The sequence below is a fragment of the Lampetra fluviatilis genome, chromosome 10 (assembly GCF_964198595.1).
Source record: "Lampetra fluviatilis chromosome 10, kcLamFluv1.1, whole genome shotgun sequence".
Taxonomy (NCBI): domain Eukaryota; kingdom Metazoa; phylum Chordata; class Hyperoartia; order Petromyzontiformes; family Petromyzontidae; genus Lampetra; species Lampetra fluviatilis.
This window is the reverse complement of record NC_136284.1, coordinates 12,885,528-12,905,855: the sequence shown is the minus strand read 5'-3', so window position 1 is coordinate 12,905,855 and position 20,328 is coordinate 12,885,528.

Genomic DNA, 20,328 nt, shown 5'->3' with positions numbered 1-20,328 from the left:
CTGAACGATGTACTAATCGTGCCTATTTAAAGGTCAGAAAAGTAACAATTGCGTGTTAAAGTACAGAAACTGAAATACAAGGATACAGCAGTGATCATGGAGATGGAAGTAATAATGAATTGGCTCAGTGAAAGTAAACACCGTTGAATATAAAAGAGAGGTTGGTTAACATGCAAAGCTCGGTCTTGTCAAAAGTGAAAGATTGTGAGACATTCTCGACACAGTTGTCATACTGTGTAACATTATTCGTTCTGAAAGTAAGATTTGCTTCTATGGCCAGACACCGATCGTGCAACCTTGTTCCCGTGGAGGAGAAATCCTTCACGAGACACACATTTGATCACAGCAGCAGATCAGGCCAACAAATGCTGGAATTCACGAGTCAGATGGCATAGAAACAAAATATGAAATTTTAGACAGCGAAAACACGATTGAAAGCTCAACAAAATCTTCAAAGTCAGCATTATTGGAAACTAAAATGAAATAAAAAGTAGAAACATGAATCGACCAATAAATATTGATCAAATTCAAATAACAATGAACTAAATTGACTTAACAATTCTGCAGTGTTACCTGCACAAAAGTTCTGAGCCACCCAACTCCTGCGAACATGTGGAGTGATAATTTACATCTGAATTGAAGCAATCGAAAAACAAAACCACTGCCCTTCAGGTGCAGCTGAACGTGTGCACATCTGGAGACCACCAGGAAACTTTTAATAAAATAAAAATGATCAAAGTTTCTGGAACAAGAAAGACTCAAATAGGCCTAGCGGATAAGAGTGGGAATCCAAAAACACGTGACGTTCCACCAAGAGAGATTTCATGGATCCTGGGGGACCGTGTTGTTTCGCTTAACAAAAGGTGAATTGGTTTTCCGAGTTGAATAAAAAACAAATGCATCCATCATGCACCGTGCAGCACAACGCGATGAGGAGGAGGGGGGGCATGGTGAGAGGGGGCTTTCAGGTGGGATTTTTTAGGATGGGGCCATGAACGCACATTATGGTTGAGACTGCAATCATTATAACGATGTAATGATGAAAAGGTGCAACCCTGCAAATGTTTTCACACGTTACTGTTGGCAGAAGATCCTCCACTAGAGGGAGCTCTAAAGAGCACCCCGAAGAGGGTAATTGGCCTACTCTTCCACGCTGACCAAACATCTTTGAAAAGTGTGGGTGTGTTCGCACTTTACTCCAACACACACAGACCTGCCGATCGACCAATTCTGGTGAACCAATCAATGTAAGATGCTTGGTGGACAGAGGCGTTGTAGATTAAAACAAAAGAACTTGACAATTGTTAAAACCGCCGCCATACCAGAAGAATGAACCAGAGACCTCTGGGTTGCAAGTCAAGAAGGAAAACCATGACGCCATTGCCGCATCCCCAACAATGCAATAAGAACATGCCACTGCACTGTATGAGATTGTTGGTAATTTGCAGAGATTTTTTTTCTCTCATCCTTGCCTGTATCAAGATAACAAACTTTTCATTCTTGACCTATTTCGGTCAGATGTAGCTCTACATGTATGTAATTCATAAATTAGGAAATAAGGTGGGGTAGTAGAACATTTAGTTTAGATTATTGGCATTTTTTAAAGAAATACTTTTGGGAGATTCTAACCTTTGCCAGCATTTCTGGCGAATTACTCTTAAGGTGGGAAATGTTGGAAAAATAAATGAGTTCGCCAAATTGTGACAACAGAACTCGCCTCGAACTGTATCATGTGAATGATCGAGCCCACCCTTAGAAATACAATTAATCGTAATGAAATACCTGGAATATGATCTGTCAAGTCTCCAAAAGAGAATTTTCCCTTCATTTACTGACCGTCACACTGCAGCTAATATACATGTGCAGCCCTGCAACGTAGGGACATGTTAAAAAAATATGTATGCACGAATGGATGACACAAACTCAAACTGCCTTAGCCTAGAGCTGTAAATATGGGGACGTGGCACGGTGCCCCATAATGACTTTAACAAGCTTTTTAAACTTCAATAACAACCACACAGATCTCAAGCATAAGGAATTTATCACAACGTATGCCATGTCCTAGTCGATATCTTTTTTATACATTGCACTTTTAAGTACCGTCTATTATGAATGGCACCATATAGTTTCATTATTTGAGTAACAATCAAATTTTAGCATGAACACAGGACATTTTGATTCGTAATATAACATTATGACACACATTGCTAAAAAAGGAGGCAATGTAATGTGGTCTAGATTACTCTTTGGTTCTTTCGGTAAAGTCACGTAGATATACTAAGTGACTTTAGCAAAAGAACCAAAGTGTATGGATTCCTGCAGTCATGAAAGCTACGAATCAGGATTGGTCTAGATTAGTATTGTTTAACTTGGAATGATGCAGCCCTATGATTACCTACCTGGGCCACTGCTCGTAGAATAGCATCCATGACAGGGAGCTCTAGCGGGTATTTTGGTGGGGGTACCACTTCATCCCACCAGAAGCAACTTGTCGATAACTTTGTAAATATGGACAGATAAAGAGATAGGTGGGCAGGCAAACCATATTTCTCCCAGTACTTTACATCAGTTTGGCAAAAGAACAACTGCACATTGATAATATATTAAAGGTACTTTCCTGTAGAATATGTGGTCATGGGAGATATAATATATATTGGTAAGACTTTTCCTGTTCAGTTTTTCATGCTGATGGGGGAAAAAAACTGTATTTCCTGACTTCCATGGTACAAAGGTCATCTAGGTTAGATTCCTCGCTATTTACATCACCAACGGAAGTTGGCATCTGAGACTCGTCTTGGCTTCCCCTTGTGACATAGCCTGGTCGGTGGCATGAGCTCTGCTGCAAATAATATAAGTAATATATTTATTTTTAAACACGCTTTTATGAAATGTACTAGTAATGGAAAAACTCCACGACTCCAGGAAGTGGCCCCGAAGCTTTCCATAACGTAAGGGACCGTGGTCAATTACAGCCAACGTCATTTGACCTTGGACAATTAGACCCAAGCCGAAACATATAAAAAATAATGTTTATTTTATTTTTATGATACAATATAGTAGTGTCAACAGTATGACATAAGTATACCAAGTTTGCAGTCGATACCACATTTGGACGTGGGTTAAAATTGAGTTACAAGATTTGAGGACACAATGACAACGACAACAACAACGACAACAACAACAGAGTGAGTTAAATAAAAGCGTGTTAAAAGGGGGTCACCTGTCCAATTCCCTTCACTTTGGAGCGCGGTGCCTCGGACCGCCACACCCGTGGGCCTCGGTGCAGTTACACCGCCTGCACACTCGACAGCCACGTCACTGACCTCCGGAAGGTCAACTCGGCCTGAATTGACGGCCTGGCAACATGTGTAAAAATGAGTACTGGGCAGACAAAGGCAGTCGGTTTTGATGCTGTTCCCCATCACCCCATGTGTATGTGCGATGCCAGTCTTAACTGGTGCTCACTAACTGCACTCATCAACGGAACCTCCTGGTTATACCAGCCCACAGGGGTTTATTGTGTCCGTCCGTCCGTGCGTCGTGCATCCAAAAATGGGAGGGGTGGGGCTGGGTGGAGAGGGGAGAGTGGGGAGGGGCTGGGTGGGGAGGGTGGGGAGGGGCTGGGTGGGGAGGGGAGGGTGGGGAGGGGCTGGGTGGGGGGTGGGATGTGAAGGGTGGGGCTGGGTGGGGGGTGGGAGGGTGGGGCTGGGTGGGGAGGGGCTGGGTTGGGAGGGGCTGGTCACCCCGTGGTGCCCTTATAAAACTCAACGTTTAACCTACTCACGCCGGCTTGTGCCTGCCCTCACAGTCGGGCATATTTGCGGAATACACCACGCCGCCGTTGACGCTGGCCATTGACCGAGCAATCCAACGTTTATACCAGCTCCCTCCGCAGGAATGTGTTTAAAAGGAAAACTGGGGGTCTCTATGTCTTCAGTAGCAATTTACAACTGTGCCACCGTTCGGAGAAGTTTTTGTCTGCTGAAATCACCACAGGTGCTGGCAAGTTCAGTGCAACAGAAACCTTCTATTCAGGATCGACGTGTGCAAAATGATTGCAAATTAAATCTGCTCATTACTGTGAAACGTGTGCAACATGTAATTTAATCCAATAACGGATAGATGTCCTTTACATTAGTGCTCTTTTGTGTGAGCAGACATGAATGATGACTGTACAATTCTCCATGCAAAGTGATTAGCAAATAAATAAATAATGGCATTAATCCATCTGCTTCAACGGCCATTAACCAATTCAGTAATGACATTAATTTTATTACACCAGTCCCAGCCCTTTAGTAAAAAGGCTTATGAACAATTTCACTAAATGGCCTTAAAGTCCATTTAATACTTGAGCAGGTAGACTGTTTTACTGTGTTGTGATTTCTGCTGATATTGACTGCAGAATCAAGTGGCTGTATTGTGCTGTTTCCTTATACTATTTCACACCTTTGTGAATGAGAAGTAACCAAGTTAAACGGTTAATTATACTTGTCTGGTAACTGTGGGGAGTTGTGAAAATTTGAATCTTACGCACACCCTTTGCAGAGCAGATTTTCTGCATTAATGATTAAATATCCGTACTGTGCAGTTTGTCTGCACGCACGGTGTGACATGTTGCTCTTCACTGAATGTTCTTCATAATGGAAGAGGCCATTATGACACCACTGTGAGCACGCCCACGGTTAATGGCTCGCCACACATGAACTATGCATCCCACTGCAAAAATAAACATATGGATGGATTTACTATGTTGTTGAATTAATTATAGGCCATTAGCATGAATGCAAATTTCTGAAGAATGGTGTTATTGCTGATCAAACATCAGTTAATTAATGGAGCCTCCATATCAGTCATTTAAGAGTTTTAGAATTTGAATGTGCAATATGCAATGCTTTTGTAAAACTTAAGAAATATTATACAGCAGTTCTCATCTATACTGATGGCAATGATCGAGTGGAGGAAGTTCCACTTTCCTGTGGTGGAAGCCAGCCTCTCCATAGGCCAACTATCGCTACATTCCCACAAAGAAGTACTCAATTTACACCAATTATTGAAACACAGTATGCACGAAACGACAGCCAAATGAAGTACAGCCAGCTTAGGGCTTAACCAGCACTTTGGTTTTCACATTTGTAGTGGGTTCACTTAAGAGACACAACAATTCAGGAGGCAACACCATTTATTCAACAATCACAACGGGGTAACTACATAAACCACAACGGTGTAACTACACAAACGGGTCAAGTCCGTTGGCACACTGCCTGACCCACGATGCTGAGCACGAAGACCGAAGAGTAGACGTATCACGGCGGGTTCCATTCCAGCAAACAGCCCCGATGTAGCCCCGGGACCCCCCTTTTATGCCCCTCCGCCCTCGGACACGCCCCCTTCCAAAACACACCAGAAGGTTCTGGATTACCTTCCACGTGTCCCTTGCCTGGCTCCGCCCTTGGCCACGCCCCCTTCTGGAACTCACCAGAAGGTTTTTGGGCCCTATAACGTGTCCCCTCTGTCACCCTTGGCCTATATCCCATCATGCACCCCTGCCGGCCAATCGGGCTACTACGTCCTCGATTGCCCCCTACAATGCCACCGACAGAAACCTCTTCCATGACATCATATACTCTGCTAGCAGAGGGCTACCATACTCACTATTCCTCTCTCTGTCGGTAGATGGCGCTAAGCGCCATAGTGACCCATTATATGTCACTACACATTCATTGTGTTTACTTTCCTTGCACACTCTCCGCATAGCCTTTTCAAGATGTTACGATATGTAACACATAGAATTGCCGATAGTAAAATGAAGAGAGGCTCAAATAAACTAAACGTTTAAAAAAATGATTTTACCAGGTGAGCTATAGCTCTTTTTTAGAAGCGACCTGGCCACAAATGATAACTCAAAGAAGTGGCTTATCACGTGGACATTTATAACAGCCACGTACTCTCAAACGCATGCTTCTAAATGTGGAGAGGAAAACCGGAGGACCTGGAGAAAAATCCACGCGATCACAGGGAGAACACGCAAACTCCAAATATACAGCAGGCTTCCGGGTCGGGATCGAACCCACGACCTCCTGCATACCAGGCGAGGTAGTTAACATCTCGGCACGGCGACACCCTATTGCAAGCAGTGATGTAAGTAAATCAAGTGAAACTGTACCTTGCACTGATTGCATGTTGGTGGTATTCCCATTTGACCCACCATTTGCCCTTCTCAACTCTCGCACTCTCATACACTGACCACCCCCACTTTTAACGCTGATGCCTCCCCACAACCCCTAACAGTTTTTTGGTGTGCTTTTGTGATGCATTATTTATTGGGTTTCATAGCAGGTGGCTCAGTTGCCTGCAGGGTGCCCATGAATGTGACAGCTGGAGATGTCACCCTGTCGGGCATTTGTGCTCTCTCTCCAACAAGGATAGCCCCTGCTAATGGCAAATCATAAGCTATTACCCATTAGGCCATCAGCTGCACTAAAGAAACACACAGAGCATAAAGCTATAACACATATGTCTCCGTGTGATTCATATAATGTGCCACTTTGTGGAAAGTGGGCAGTCAACGGGGGGTAAAGTGGCTTTCCTATGGAGAGACTGGGCCCCTCCATGGGAATATGGAATTCCCGCTACTGTCTTAGGGCCCCCGAGTGAAAATAAGAACTACTTTATGTAATTCCTTTATTTACATTATTCTGTTAATTCTTAGCAATATGTGATACAAAAGTCATTTTTTGCCCTCCATTTTTAATCGCAAATATTTATTGGTGAGGGCGGTGGTTTTTCATTTCAGTTTCATTTATTTGGTATAGCCCTGTGAGCCATTCGGCTTTTGAATCGAGTGCAACCGCAACAAACAAAAAACAAAAACATGAAACAATGGCTATGCACTGTGGAGGCCAGGGTTGGCACTGGCATAACCAGCAGATGGTGAGCCTGTGCAGGTCTCTAGTTCACGTCTTCGTGTGATGTGATTGAGAGATTTTTTTAAATATATGTTGTGATCACGTGATTCATATGTGCGTACTCTATATAACACATTTACCCATTCAACATGTATGCACCTGCATCTACCCATCAGTAGCTTCAACACGTTGCTTGTGCTCGCTGAGCTGCATTGGCTTCTGGCTGCTGAAATAATACATTGTTAAGGTCGCACTGATTACACACAAAGTGCTTGCCACAAATGAACCACAATACCTCGCTGGTGTCGTCAAGGAGCATAAACCATCACGCGAACTCCGGTCACCGTCGCAGTGGCTTTTGGCTGGCCATCGAACAAAGACGGACACCGCATCGCGTGCTTTCAGATGCGCTTCTGCGGCCGTCTGGAACGCTCTTCCTTCCGATATTGGGAAGCCACTGGATCTATGCATTTTGAAATCTAGATTCAAAATTTATTTCTCTAGAACTGCGTTTAGTGTTTAATTTGTTGCCCTTCCCCCAGATCTCCAATTAGCATGGTTGGCTACATACGCTGTGAAAGAAGTTCGACACACATAAACAGAGGAGCATGTGTAGTGTAGAAAAGTGTGGGTATTTCTACATATTCCAGATGTGCGTGGCTTGCATGGAAAAATATGGGAACTGTGAGTCTGTTTGTAGTGCCTTAAGCACTTCAGAGCAGAGCAGGCATATGATATATATTATTACTGCAAACATTATTGCACGCGTATTGATGTTAAATGTATGTATGGAGACAGGAAATAACATGTGGTGGGTGACACCCATCTGTTTAAAAAAGAATAAACTTGGACAAAGGGGTTGGTGGATCATGTAAAGATGGAACCTGAATGAGATATCCACATGTACGGTGAAGATGTGACGTAGGCGTCAGTCAAGCAAGTAGGTTCCTTAATATAGGTGACCTTTGTTTCCAGGCCCTCTGATTTTCTCCCACACTCAGGTTTAAAACGAAATGAACAGCCAAACATGGAAAAGCAGGACCCTCCCGAAAATAAGTATTGAGAATCGGTGAGAATATCCTGGGTAAGGAAATAAATACCACCTTCACTTTGGTACAGAAACGAAGTGGAGTGGAGCAAAGGCCAGGGAGATTGGAGAAGGATACAAACTGTTCTACAACGGTGAAAGAAACACCAAGAACGGCGTTGGAATCGCAGTCAGCCAAAATCTACGAGACAACGTCGTGGCCGTCCACCGTGTTTCCGACCGCCTCATGTCCATCGAAATCGACTCAAACGACCTACGCCTCCGGGTGGTATCTTGTTATGCGCCGCAGCCCGGCTGCCCAGCAGATACCAAGGAGGAATTTTGGGAACAATTTGATGGACACATGCAATCGATAAATGGAGAAGAGCAGTTAGTAATTGGTGGAGACCTAAATGGACACGTTGGAAGCGCCCGGGATGGATACCCTCGAAACCATGGTGGCCAAGGATATGGTACCCGGAACGATGAGGGAAACCGAGCCCTGGACTTTGCGGAAGCCCATGATCTTTTCCTCGCCAACACCTTCTTCAAGAAGAGACCGTCCCATCTCATTACGTACGCCAGTGGTGGGAGATCAACTCAAATTGATTACTGGCTTGTCAAGCGGGATAAGCTGAAAACGGTGACAAACACTAAAGTCATACCATCGGACAACATCGCCCCACAACATCGCATCCTGGTCATGGACATAAAAATGGACATTGGCCAGCGACATCGCCCACCAACAACTGGACAGCAGCGAATTAAGTGGTGGCGGATGAAGGAATGCAAGGATCAGCTGAGAGTCGCCTTTAATCAGATTGACGTGAACACCAACCGACCAGCGAATGCGATTTGGGAAGATCTTGCCGGCCAACTGTGCACAGCAGCAATGGAAGCACTGGGGCTAACTAAGCCGGGAAAACACTTCATTGACAAGCAAATATGGTGGTGGAACGAAGAAGTTCAGCTAGCAGTGAAAGAGAAGAAGCTAGCTTTCAAGCAGGGGCGCCAAACGCTCGCAGATCTGGATTACCAACAATACAGAAACTGCAAATCGGCAGCGAAGCGAGTAGTTGCAGCGGTGAAATGAGCTCAATACGACCAACTGTATGTCGAACTGGACACCCCAGAAGGTGCCAATAAGATCTATCGACTGGCAGAGGCACGCCATCGTTCGACTCAGGATATTGGTCAGGTCAAATGCATAAAGGATGAGAATCACAGCGCTCTCAGAGACCCGCCCGCCATCCTTCAACGCTGGAGCGACTACTTCTCTGGAATCTGCAACCAGGAATTTCCCCACCCACCGATTATTAGCGCTGAACACGTCCTCGGTCCGGTTTCACCTATCACCATCACCGAAGTGGAACAAGCTATCAAGAGAATGAAGAATGGGAAAGCGACTGGCCCGGACGATATCCCTGCTGAGGCCTGGAAGATCCTTGGCAGGCAGGGTGCTGCCCTCCTTACCCAGCTCTTCAGCACCATCACGAGCACCAGTGAGGTCCCAGAAGCCTGGTCGACCAGCACGACGGTTCCAATTTGGAAGGGTAAAGGGGACGTGGCAGAATGCTCGAATTACAGGCCAATCCGGCTCCTGTGTCATGCGATGAAGATCTTTGAGCGAGTTTTGGACACGAGGATTAGAAACATCATCACCCTATCACCCAACCAATGCGGCTTCGTCAAAGGATGTGGCACTACGGACGCCATATTCGCGGCGAGGCTCCTGCTGGAGAGGCACAGAGAGAAGAACCAAGCTGTGCACGTGTCGTTCCTCGACCTTGAAAAGGCATTTGACAGGGTCCCCCACGACCTCATCTGGCACTCGCTTCGATCCCATGGAGTCCCTGAAACCTACGTGCATTGGGTGCAACTCCTATACAAGAACGTCACCAGTGCAGTCAGGTGTGCAGTGGGCATATCACCGCCATTTCCCATCAGCGTTGGAGTGCACCAAGGATCGGCCATGTCACCACTCCTGTTTATCCTGTGCATGGACACGATCACTGCCGACCTGCACACGCCCCTTCCATGGTCAATTCTCTACGCGGATGACGTCCTCCTCTCAGATGAAGAGAGAGGAGAAGTGGAAAGACAAACGCGCCTGTGGAAGGAACGTTTGGACGAAAACGGGATGAGGTTCAACATCAAAAAGACGGAGTATATGGAGTGTGGCCCCCAAACCGACGGCACCATCAGCATTGACGGAGAAGATCTGAAGAAAGTGACGGACTTTAAGTACCTGGGCTCCACCATCAGCTCAGATGGTAGCATCACGACTGATGTGAGGTCACGAGTCAATGCGGCGTGGATGAAATGGATGCAAGTCACCGGAGTCCTCTGTGATCGGAAAATTCCGGATAGGCTGAAGGGAAAAATATACAAGACCATCGTCCGACCGGTGGCACTCTATGGATCCGAGTGCTGGCCAGCCACAACTGTACACGAACAAGCTCTCCACACCATGGAGATGAGGATGCTCAGATGGAGCCTCGGGCTCACTCGATGGGATCGTGTCAGGAACGAAGACGTTCGGAAGCGACTTGGTGTGGCCCCCATTGCGGACAAGATGCTTGAGGCAAGGCTTCGGTGGTACGGCCATGTGATGCGAAGTGAAGAGTCATCAGTGGCCAAGACTGCCTTGCGTATTGAGCCAGAGGGCCGCCGTCCACGCGGGCGTCCGAAGAAGCGATGGATGGACCGAATAAAGGAAGACATGAAGACGGTCAACGCATCCCCTGAAGATGCCCTGGACCGAGCCAAATTGAGAAGACAATGCCGAAAAGCGGACCCTGCGCCACAGCGGGAACAACGCTAGGAAGAAGAAGACTTTGGTACAGAAACACGAAGCCAAAACGCATTAAAAGCGAAAGTGAAAATGCACAAATAAATAAGAAGCCGTGAGAAATTAAATCCAGCCGTGAACCTCACATCTGACGTAGGGTTCCCAGCAGGGTGCGAAGTGTTTGTGGGAAATGGACAATTAAAAAACTGTTAACCTCCTTAATGTGGATGCTGTGAATGTTAACAACATGCATCTGATAATGGCTGTCTCAATAAGGTATATAAATATTGCATCGCTCTTTTAAAAATTCACGTTTGCCCCCAGTTTCTTTTATGAGACGATGCAGGAAGAAATTGGGTTCTATGCGAATGTTACAACATTAATTTCATTGTACTATACCTAAACGAAGGCAGCGTTTGCATAAACAGAGAAAAAAACTCAACGCATTCATTAATAACACTGCCAAAAAGGGGAAAAAATATATTATGCGCGATGATTCGGATACATACTTTAGTTTATAGAAGATTGTTCAGGAGGGTCATTGCCCTAAAACGTTAAACATATGTTTATATGTTTATATTTAGGGCAGTGCAATCGACACAGCATCACAATTGCTGTGTTTTCTGTTGTCGTCTGAAGCACACAGAAAGGTGTTAAACATCATGCTGCTGCTCAGAAACAAGAGTTGGTGGATTTGCTGAGGATGAAAGTAGAAGGGATGTATGGGAACTGCATGTATGTACTCATTCCCCTCCATTAATTTGCCACAGTAAGCGCGGGCAGTTATAGAGTGCGTATGCAAAATCCAGAATGAACAGTCCACTGTTGTATGCACGCTTCTGAATTCCATATTAGTCACAACGGTTGTCTGAACACACTTCGCCATGTGGGTTCGTGTGGATTAACGAACGAGGGGGTAATGTCAAAAACCCATTCGGATATCACACAGCTGTGGCCAAGGCTGGAACCGAGGTTGTCTGGTGCGTGGTGCAGGGTGTGCTAACCACTACGCCACCACTCCACCCCGAAACAGATATACACTCATACATTCACACACACACACACGGGCGAAACAGATATGAACTCGTACATTCACACACACACACGGGCGAAACAGATATGAACTCGTACATTCACACACACACAGGCGAAACAGATATGAACTCGTACATTCACACACACACACGGGCGAAACAGATATGAACTCGTACATTCACACACACACAGGCAAAACAGATATGAACTCGTACATTCACACACACACAGGCGAAACAGATATGAACTCGTACATTCACACACACACACGGACGAAACAGATATACACTCGTACATTCACACACACACGGACGAAACAGATATACACTCGTACATTCACACACACACGGACGCACGGATGCACGCACACACAGGACTGACCACAGTAGAGTCCATTTCCATTCACATGGGAGAGTGTGGTAACTAACAACAGTGGAACTTAATAAAACAACAGATGCTTGGCTAAAGTGCCTTGATGAGGGCTAATGAAGCCATTTCAATATAACGGGGTGAACTGTGTTGATCTGTCCTCTTAATATAATTATATTCACATTTGTTTTTTCATCATTGCCTGTGGAAGATGGTTATGCTCAAAAACGACCACACATTAAAGCCATTACACAATTGATTTGAAATTTGCTTGCACACTGAAGTTTTATAATTTCCAAAGTTGGAAATTAAGTGACTCAATTAATATTGTTAAGAAAGGTAACATTAAATAAATTTTTGTAAACGGGCATTCATGGTTAGAAAAAAAAATCAACTGTAGCAATTTGTCAATGACAGTTTTAATAATGGTTTAGAGCCTCCAAGAAAATGCCTAACACCTTATGAGACTTCCTTTTTTTTGGTTCACTTTGGCAGTATCCATGCCCCCCACTCGGCATTATTTAACAGGAGACAAATCGGGTTATTAGCATTATCAGGAATTAAAACAGATTGCAATTCCTGGGCTGAATAATGCGTGGAGTCTGGGCAGTGATTCATGGTTTGACGTGCGACATTTTCACACACTACTGCAGCTCATACGTCAGCGGTGCCAAAAACTTGCACCAAACAGCTTTAACCCGTTTCGAGCCAGATGTGCTTAAAATTGAGAGTTTCCGTGTGCGAGCAGCACCTGTGTGGTCATGCATCACTAGGGTTGACACCGCGGCTGCACAGCATGAGCGAGTAGCTTACTACCAGTGATGTGTCACGTCCCAGATAAATGTATGTTGAACTTTTTTCGCACCGTACGTAGCCAACCGTCCTAAGCGGCGGTGCGGGGGAAGGACAACAAACTAAACAGAACAAGCAGTTCTACAAGAACGAGTGTTCATCTTGTTGGTTCTTTCGGTAAAGTCACGTACACGTGACTTTACCGAAAGAACCAAGAAGATGAATCCCTGCAGTCACGAAAGCTTCAAATCGAAACGAGTGTTCAATCGAGAATTAAAAGTGCATAGCTCCAGTGACTTCCTGATATCGGAAGGAAGAGCGTTCCAGACGGCCACAGAAGCGCATCTGAAAGCGTGCAATGCAGTGACCGTTTTTGTTCGATGGCCAGCCAAAAGCCGTTGCAAGGGTGATCGGAGTTTGCATGATGGTTTATGTTCCTTGATGAGATCAGAGAGGTTTTGTGGTTCATTTGTGGTGAGCAGTGTGTCTGTAATGAGCGCGACCTTATAATGTATTCGTTCGGAAATGTGAGGGGGTGCTTGAAACAATATGATATTGGTGGTGTTAGAAGTAAATACAATGCTCATCGATTATTTCAATATTGGGTGGCCATTATAAACACATGCATCGATTTGCAACTGCAAAAGTATGTACGGTACAGTATACGTTCATCATAGGAAGATGCCTTATACATCAAGCCAAACGTCTTCATTTTCAAATAAATGTCGTGATATCTGTTAATGACCCTGAGCCAGTTGCGTAAATTCCACAATTCTATGGTGGGGGCCAGTCAATGCACAGAACAAATCTTATCAAAGTATAACTTTAATGCACGTTATAAGTATGGATATAAAATAAACATCAGTAACAATATATTACAATTGGGAAATGTATTTGGTAATTATCTTATGGGCATGGAGCAGTGGTGCAGCAGTTAGCACACTGCATTATGCACGTGGTAATATGGGTTTCAATATTTGGCTAACATCTCTGATATTTGAATTGGATCTCGGCAGCCCTATTCACTATCCCACGCTGACCAGCGTGTGTATGTCTGGACAACCAATATGTATGACAGATAATGTATTGGGAAGTCCTCATTCAGCGGACCGAATGGCCTGACAATTATAGTTTGAGAACAAGATATTCCAAATGTGTAGCCTACAACACAACACTGTAACATACTTTAATGCCTGTTTAAGTGTAATGTTTTTTAAGGTTAGTAAATGCAAAATGCTTTATTGTTCTAGTATTACAGTATATTTACATGTCTGAAAAGTTACCTTCAGATAGTTTTTTGTGTGTTTATTATTAAAGTTGTATTTGAACACTTTAACTTGGAGAATCGTTCATCAGGTAAAGTTCACATATCTGTATGTTTAGCCTTCTGAAAGTAGTTTTTTTACGTGCCAATGAGATATAACTTAGCAGTTCTTTTTACTTCATATAATAAATACACGGGGTAAATATTTAATAAAGCGACGTTATAAATGTTTATTTCCAGATCAAATAACACATTTCAGATACCGCCATTAGAATGCACATATTGACAGTAAAAATACGCTAGTATGATTAATTATTTAAGACGACATGTTCCAGCAACATGTTAATGTCGATATGCTAATGGCATTCATTGTGAATATTATGGCATTCAATGTGAATATTATGGCATTCATTGTGAATATTATGGCATTCAATGTGAATATTATGGCATTCATTGTGAATATTATGGCATTCATTGTGAATATTATGGCATTCAATGTGAATATTATGGCATTCATTGTGAATATTATGGCATTCATTGTGAATATTATGGCATTCAATGTGAATATTATGGCATTCATTGTGAATATTATGGCATTCATTGTGAATATTATGGCATTCAATGACCTATTCTGGCAAAGCGGCCTGATGGATTTTAGGATTTTTGTCTGGGTTTTGGCCAATAAATTAATTAATTAGAAACTCAGATTTATCAAGCATGGGCAAGGCAGCAAAAACAACAACAAAACAGTCTCAGAGCACACCAAAATAACACCACACCGCAGGAGTCCCTCAATGTATGGATACACAGGTAAGGATAAAAGAAAATCGCAAATTGCAAATGTGGCTGGATCCAGCACTAATCTTCTACTTCAGGATACAAAGTACAATGTCGTATATCCTCTCAAAGATGGAATGTAATCATGTATAGAAAATGACGGTTACACTTTTCGCACATGCTGCGCTGGATATGGGCAGTCAATTGGTCAGGGTGGATACTGGCCACGTGAAAATTATACTTCATGACGTTGAGAAATGCGTTACATGTAAGTTTATGTTGTAACGTTCATGTAATTGCACCAGTGGTTTATACCTTTTATGGACACGTTGAGGCTTTAGATTTGAATTTTCACGCTGCCGAGTTCAATAACTCTGAGGCTATTTTTCCCGTAAGAGTTCATCGTTTCATCATCGACATTGAATTTGCAGTCCTGCCATGTCTGTACACGTCAATGTTTAACACCGCTCCATCTCCCGCCGCAGCGTAAGGAAACCCCAACAACTAATGACAACACTTTTACGTTCAGATTTTCACGAGCAAATAGTTTTTATTAGCGTTAAGCTTTCAAAATAATTGACTGAAGTTAATGCGTTCCATTTAAACATGTTATGATCTGACTGCTGTAAATTGCCGCCATTGCTGGATAAATTATTCATTAGGGTCCTAATGATAAAAAGTAGTGTTTAATGGAATTGATATCACGATATGCCGACTTAGTTTTGCTTTTCTTTATTCATTTATCAGCGATCTACCAACTGTAACCCCTTGTGGTCGAACATGGATAATATGGCAGAACGTTGTCTGTATGTAGACGTTTTGTAATTAGTTTCTCATATTATAAAACGCTTATGTAAATATAATTACATACATATAAATGCTAATTGTCGATAAGGTCACCTTGATTGCATACCAACTCCATCCAATAAACAATTAAATACACACACCAAACAGTTGTTAATAGAAAGTGTGTGTGTTATTCTCCACTATTGGATAAATAATTCCATCATCCTTTTTTTCTGAATTTTCATGGATGTGCAGCGACGTCATAATGGGCTTGTTTAAGGGGAGGGGTCAAGGAGTGAACAGGGTTGGGGCTGGGTCATCGGGCCTCTTGAAATGAACTTGAGTGGAAAACGTTCGGTTTATTAGAATGCTTTCCGCACTACTTGACAGTACTGAAGTGGCCCCTGCGGTCGCCCACACCCACGGCAGCATTGCGAGGCGTGTAAGGTGGTGCACGTGTGTGTGTGTGTACGTGTGTGTACGTGCGTGTGTGCGTGTGTGTGTGTACGTGCGTGTACGTGCGTGTGTGCGTGTGTGTGTGTGCGTGTGTGTGTGCGTGTGTGCGTGTGTGTGTGCACGTGTGTGTACGTGTGTGTGCGTATGTGTGTGTGCGTGTGTGTGTGTGCGCGTGTGCGTGTGCGTGTGTGCGTGTGTGTGTGTGCGTGTGTGCGTGTGTGCACGTGTGTGTATGTGTGTGTGTATGTGTGTGCACGTGTGTGTATGTGTGTGCACGTGTGTGTGCACGTGTGTGCGTGTGTGTGTGTGCGTGTGTGTGCGTGTGTGTGTGCACGTGTGTGTACGTGTGTGTGCGTATGTGTGTGTGCGTGTGTGTGTGTGCGTGTGCGTGTGTGCGTGTGTGTGTGTAGTGGGGAGCGATAGTGTAGCGGTTAGCGCGCTGCGCTATGAACCCGGCGACACGGGTTCGATTCCTGCTCACGGCCAACACCAGTGACGATTATCTGAACCGGTCCTGGGCCTCCCCTAGGTCAACTCAGCCTCAAATGAGTACCTGGTGCGTTGTTTAAACATTGCCACTGGGGAGACAAAGGCGGTCGGGCGTGGTGCTGGCCACCCACCCCCTCGTGTACCGTTCCGGCCTTCATAGGTGCTCGCTAACAGCACTTGCCCCTTACAATCTGTTAAGGCTATATGGGGGATCTTTGTTTGTTTGTCTTTGTTGAAGAGAGAGAGAGAAGAGAGGAGAGCCGAGAAAGACAGGAAGACGAAACGCCTTCCATTTCACAACCCAGCATGACGCCAACTTCCACGAGCCCATTTCCCTCAGACAGCATAATACACTCTTCGGCACAGATCATTAAATAGAAATATTAAAAAGGAATTAAGTTAATGGAGGCAAAATTAAAATAAATGGGGCCGCAAAGACATCAAGGCAAGAGGCTGACATTACTCCCGGCAGCGCAGACTTGGTTAATGACAAAATGTATTTTGATAATCGACGGCGTTTGCTGCCTCGCCTCCTCTTTTTTTTTCGTTGGGTTCCCGCAGGAGAGTAATGGCCCAGAACAGATGCGTGGCGTGCGGTGCTTGGGCGAGAGGCGTCGTCGTCGTCGTTGTTGGCACGCTCGGACAGCGGATGTAATCGGCCCCCGTTTTGACGTTGGGTGCCCTTTGGCGAGTACTTTTTAAATCCTTTATATTAAGTTCACTTGCTTGCTTGCTTACGACCGTGCAAATCTTTCGGTCGTTTTTTAACCGACTTCCCGTGATCCAATCGAGCTGAAATTTTCCACACAGACTCGTTGTGCGTGAAAATGTTCGTGAAAATTTGTTTCCAAAATGTTACACTTTTTAGGAAAAAAAATATTATATTTAATTACCAATTGCTTAATGGTGCAATGCAATCATCTGACCCATAGGTGGCAGCCATCTCAAGCAACAGGACGAAAGGACTCTAGCCGCCACGCATATAAAGGATTTATAGTGAAAAACTTATACTTATTTTTTAACGCTGGGTCCGGGGGGGGGGGGGTGTCAGCAGCGCTGGGAGATTTTTGAAGGTAGTGGCTGGTGGGAGTCTTTGGCAGAGGTGTGGACTCGAGTCATGTGACTTGGACTCGAGTCAGACTCGAGTCATGAATTTGATGACTTGCGACTCGACTTGGACTTGCATAACAATGACTTTGTCCCACCTATGAGATGTGGACTCGAGTCATGTGACTTGGACTCGAGTCAGACTCGAGTCATGAATTTGATGACTTGCGACTCGACTTGGACTTGCATAACAATGACTTTGTCCCACCTATGGTCTTTGGTGGGAGTGTGGTTGTGGGGTGGCAGTGGCACCAGCCCAGGGAAGCCGAACTTCCTGGCGCCTTCGGGTGGCAGTGTGGCCACGGCAGAATGGCTAATGGACTCTGGTCAATTTGTAAGCGGAAGACCCGTGCGTGTTTGGGCTGGAGAGCCACAAAGAGCACTTCACGGCGTGCATCAGTGATGTAAATAGTGGTGACCATTTGTCTCCTCTGCCACTACCCAGTTTGATTATAGTCATGGTGAGATATATATATTGACAGTCAATATCATATGTTCTGTATATAAATGGGGATAGCCTCATAATCAGTTGAATAGTCTTAAAGTTGTTTGCTTGCCACTTGGGCTGATTATACGAAGTTAGTGTTTAGATTAACTCAGCTGCCAATACACGTCTTACGTGTGTTACTAAAGTGTCCCGTGTTAAAATGAACATTCTTAACAATGCTTACCAGTGTCATGAACCTCACATGTAAACATTGTGAATAGGAAAAATAACTAAATACTATTAATTATTAGGTCTAAATTACTACGATAATCACGAACCAAGAATGTCTGTTTGTGTGTAACGTGCGTGACGTCACTCCACATGCCGCACCCCCATCATTAATATTCATGAGCGGGTGGGTTTTTACACTCACGCAGAAGGTCGAGCGGAAATATTTTTTTTCGCAAATTCGCTTTAAGTTTCACGTTTTTTTATTGAAAGTGAATCTAGTAAATAATTATACGCAGCAACAAAGTGTATTTGGTGTCTTTATTTATTTCTTCAGTCTACACTATGGGAACCTCATTTGCCAGTAAAAATATGATAATTGGTTCTTTACCCTTCTATCTGGCAACAAAACTGACACCTTTTTACAAGGAGTCATGTTTGCATAGACCGCAATACCTGCAGTCATAATACAAACAAAAGAACATAACTCTGATAATGTGCACTGTCCTTGAAGTTGATTGGTCCACACCCGAGACAGCTTTCCTTAGAGCCTAGTCTCATATGGGTTGGACCAGATGACGCCAAAAGGCGCACAACTCATGGACAATGCACCATCAGAGTATGAGAGCTCGGGGCAAGCATCTACACTATGGGAACCTCATTTGCCAGTAAAAATATGATAATTGGTTCTTTACCCTTCTATCTGGCAACAAAACTGACACCTTTTTACAAGGAGTCATGTTTGCATAGACCGCATATGAGACTAGGCTCTAAGGAAAGCTGTCTCGGGTGTGGACCAATCAACTTCAAGGACAGTGCACATTATCAGAGTTATGTTCTTTTGTTTGTATTATGACTGCAGGTATTGCGGTCTATGCAAACATGACTCCTTGTAAAAAGGTGTCAGTTTTGTTGCCAGATAGAAGGGTAAAGAACCAATTATCATATTTTTACTGGCAAATGAGGTTCCCATAGTGTAGATGCTTGCCCCGAGCTCTCATACTCTGATGGTGCATTGTCCATGAGTTGTGCGCCTTTTGGCGTCATCTGGTCCAACCCATATGAGACTAGGCTCTAAGGAAAGCTGTCTCGGGTGTGGACCAATCAACTTCAAGGACAGTGCACATTATCAGAGTTATGTTCTTTTGTTTGTATTATGACTGCAGGTATTGCGGTCTATGCAAACATGACTCCTTGTAAAAAGGTGTCAGTTTTGTTGCCAGATAGAAGGGTAAAGAACCAATTATCATATTTTTACTGGCAAATGAGGTTCCCATAGTGTAGATGCTTGCCCCGAGCTCTCATACTCTGATGGTGCATTGTCCATGAGTTGTGCGCCTTTTGGCGTCATCTGGTCCAACCCATATGAGACTAGGCTCTAAGGAAAGCTGTCTCGGGTGTGGACCAATCAACTTCAAGGACAGTGCACATTATCAGAGTTATGTTCTTTTGTTTGTATTATGACTGCAGGTATTGCGGTCTATGCAAACATGACTCCTTGTAAAAAGGTGTCAGTTTTGTTGCCAGATAGAAGGGTAAAGAACCAATTATCATATTTTTACTGGCAAATGAGGTTCCCATAGTGTAGATGCTTTGCCCCGAGCTCTCATACTCTGATGGTGCATTGTCCATGAGTTGTGCGCCTTTTGGCGTCATCTGGTCCAACCCATATGAGACTAGGCTCTAAGGAAAGCTGTCTCGGGTGTGGACCAATCAACTTCAAGGACAGTGCACATTATCAGAGTTATGTTCTTTTGTTTGTATTATGACTGCAGGTATTGCGGTTTATGCAAACATGACTCCTTGTAAAAAGGTGTCAGTTTTGTTGCCAGATAGAAGGGTAAAGAACCAATTATCTTCTTCAGTCTAATTTAT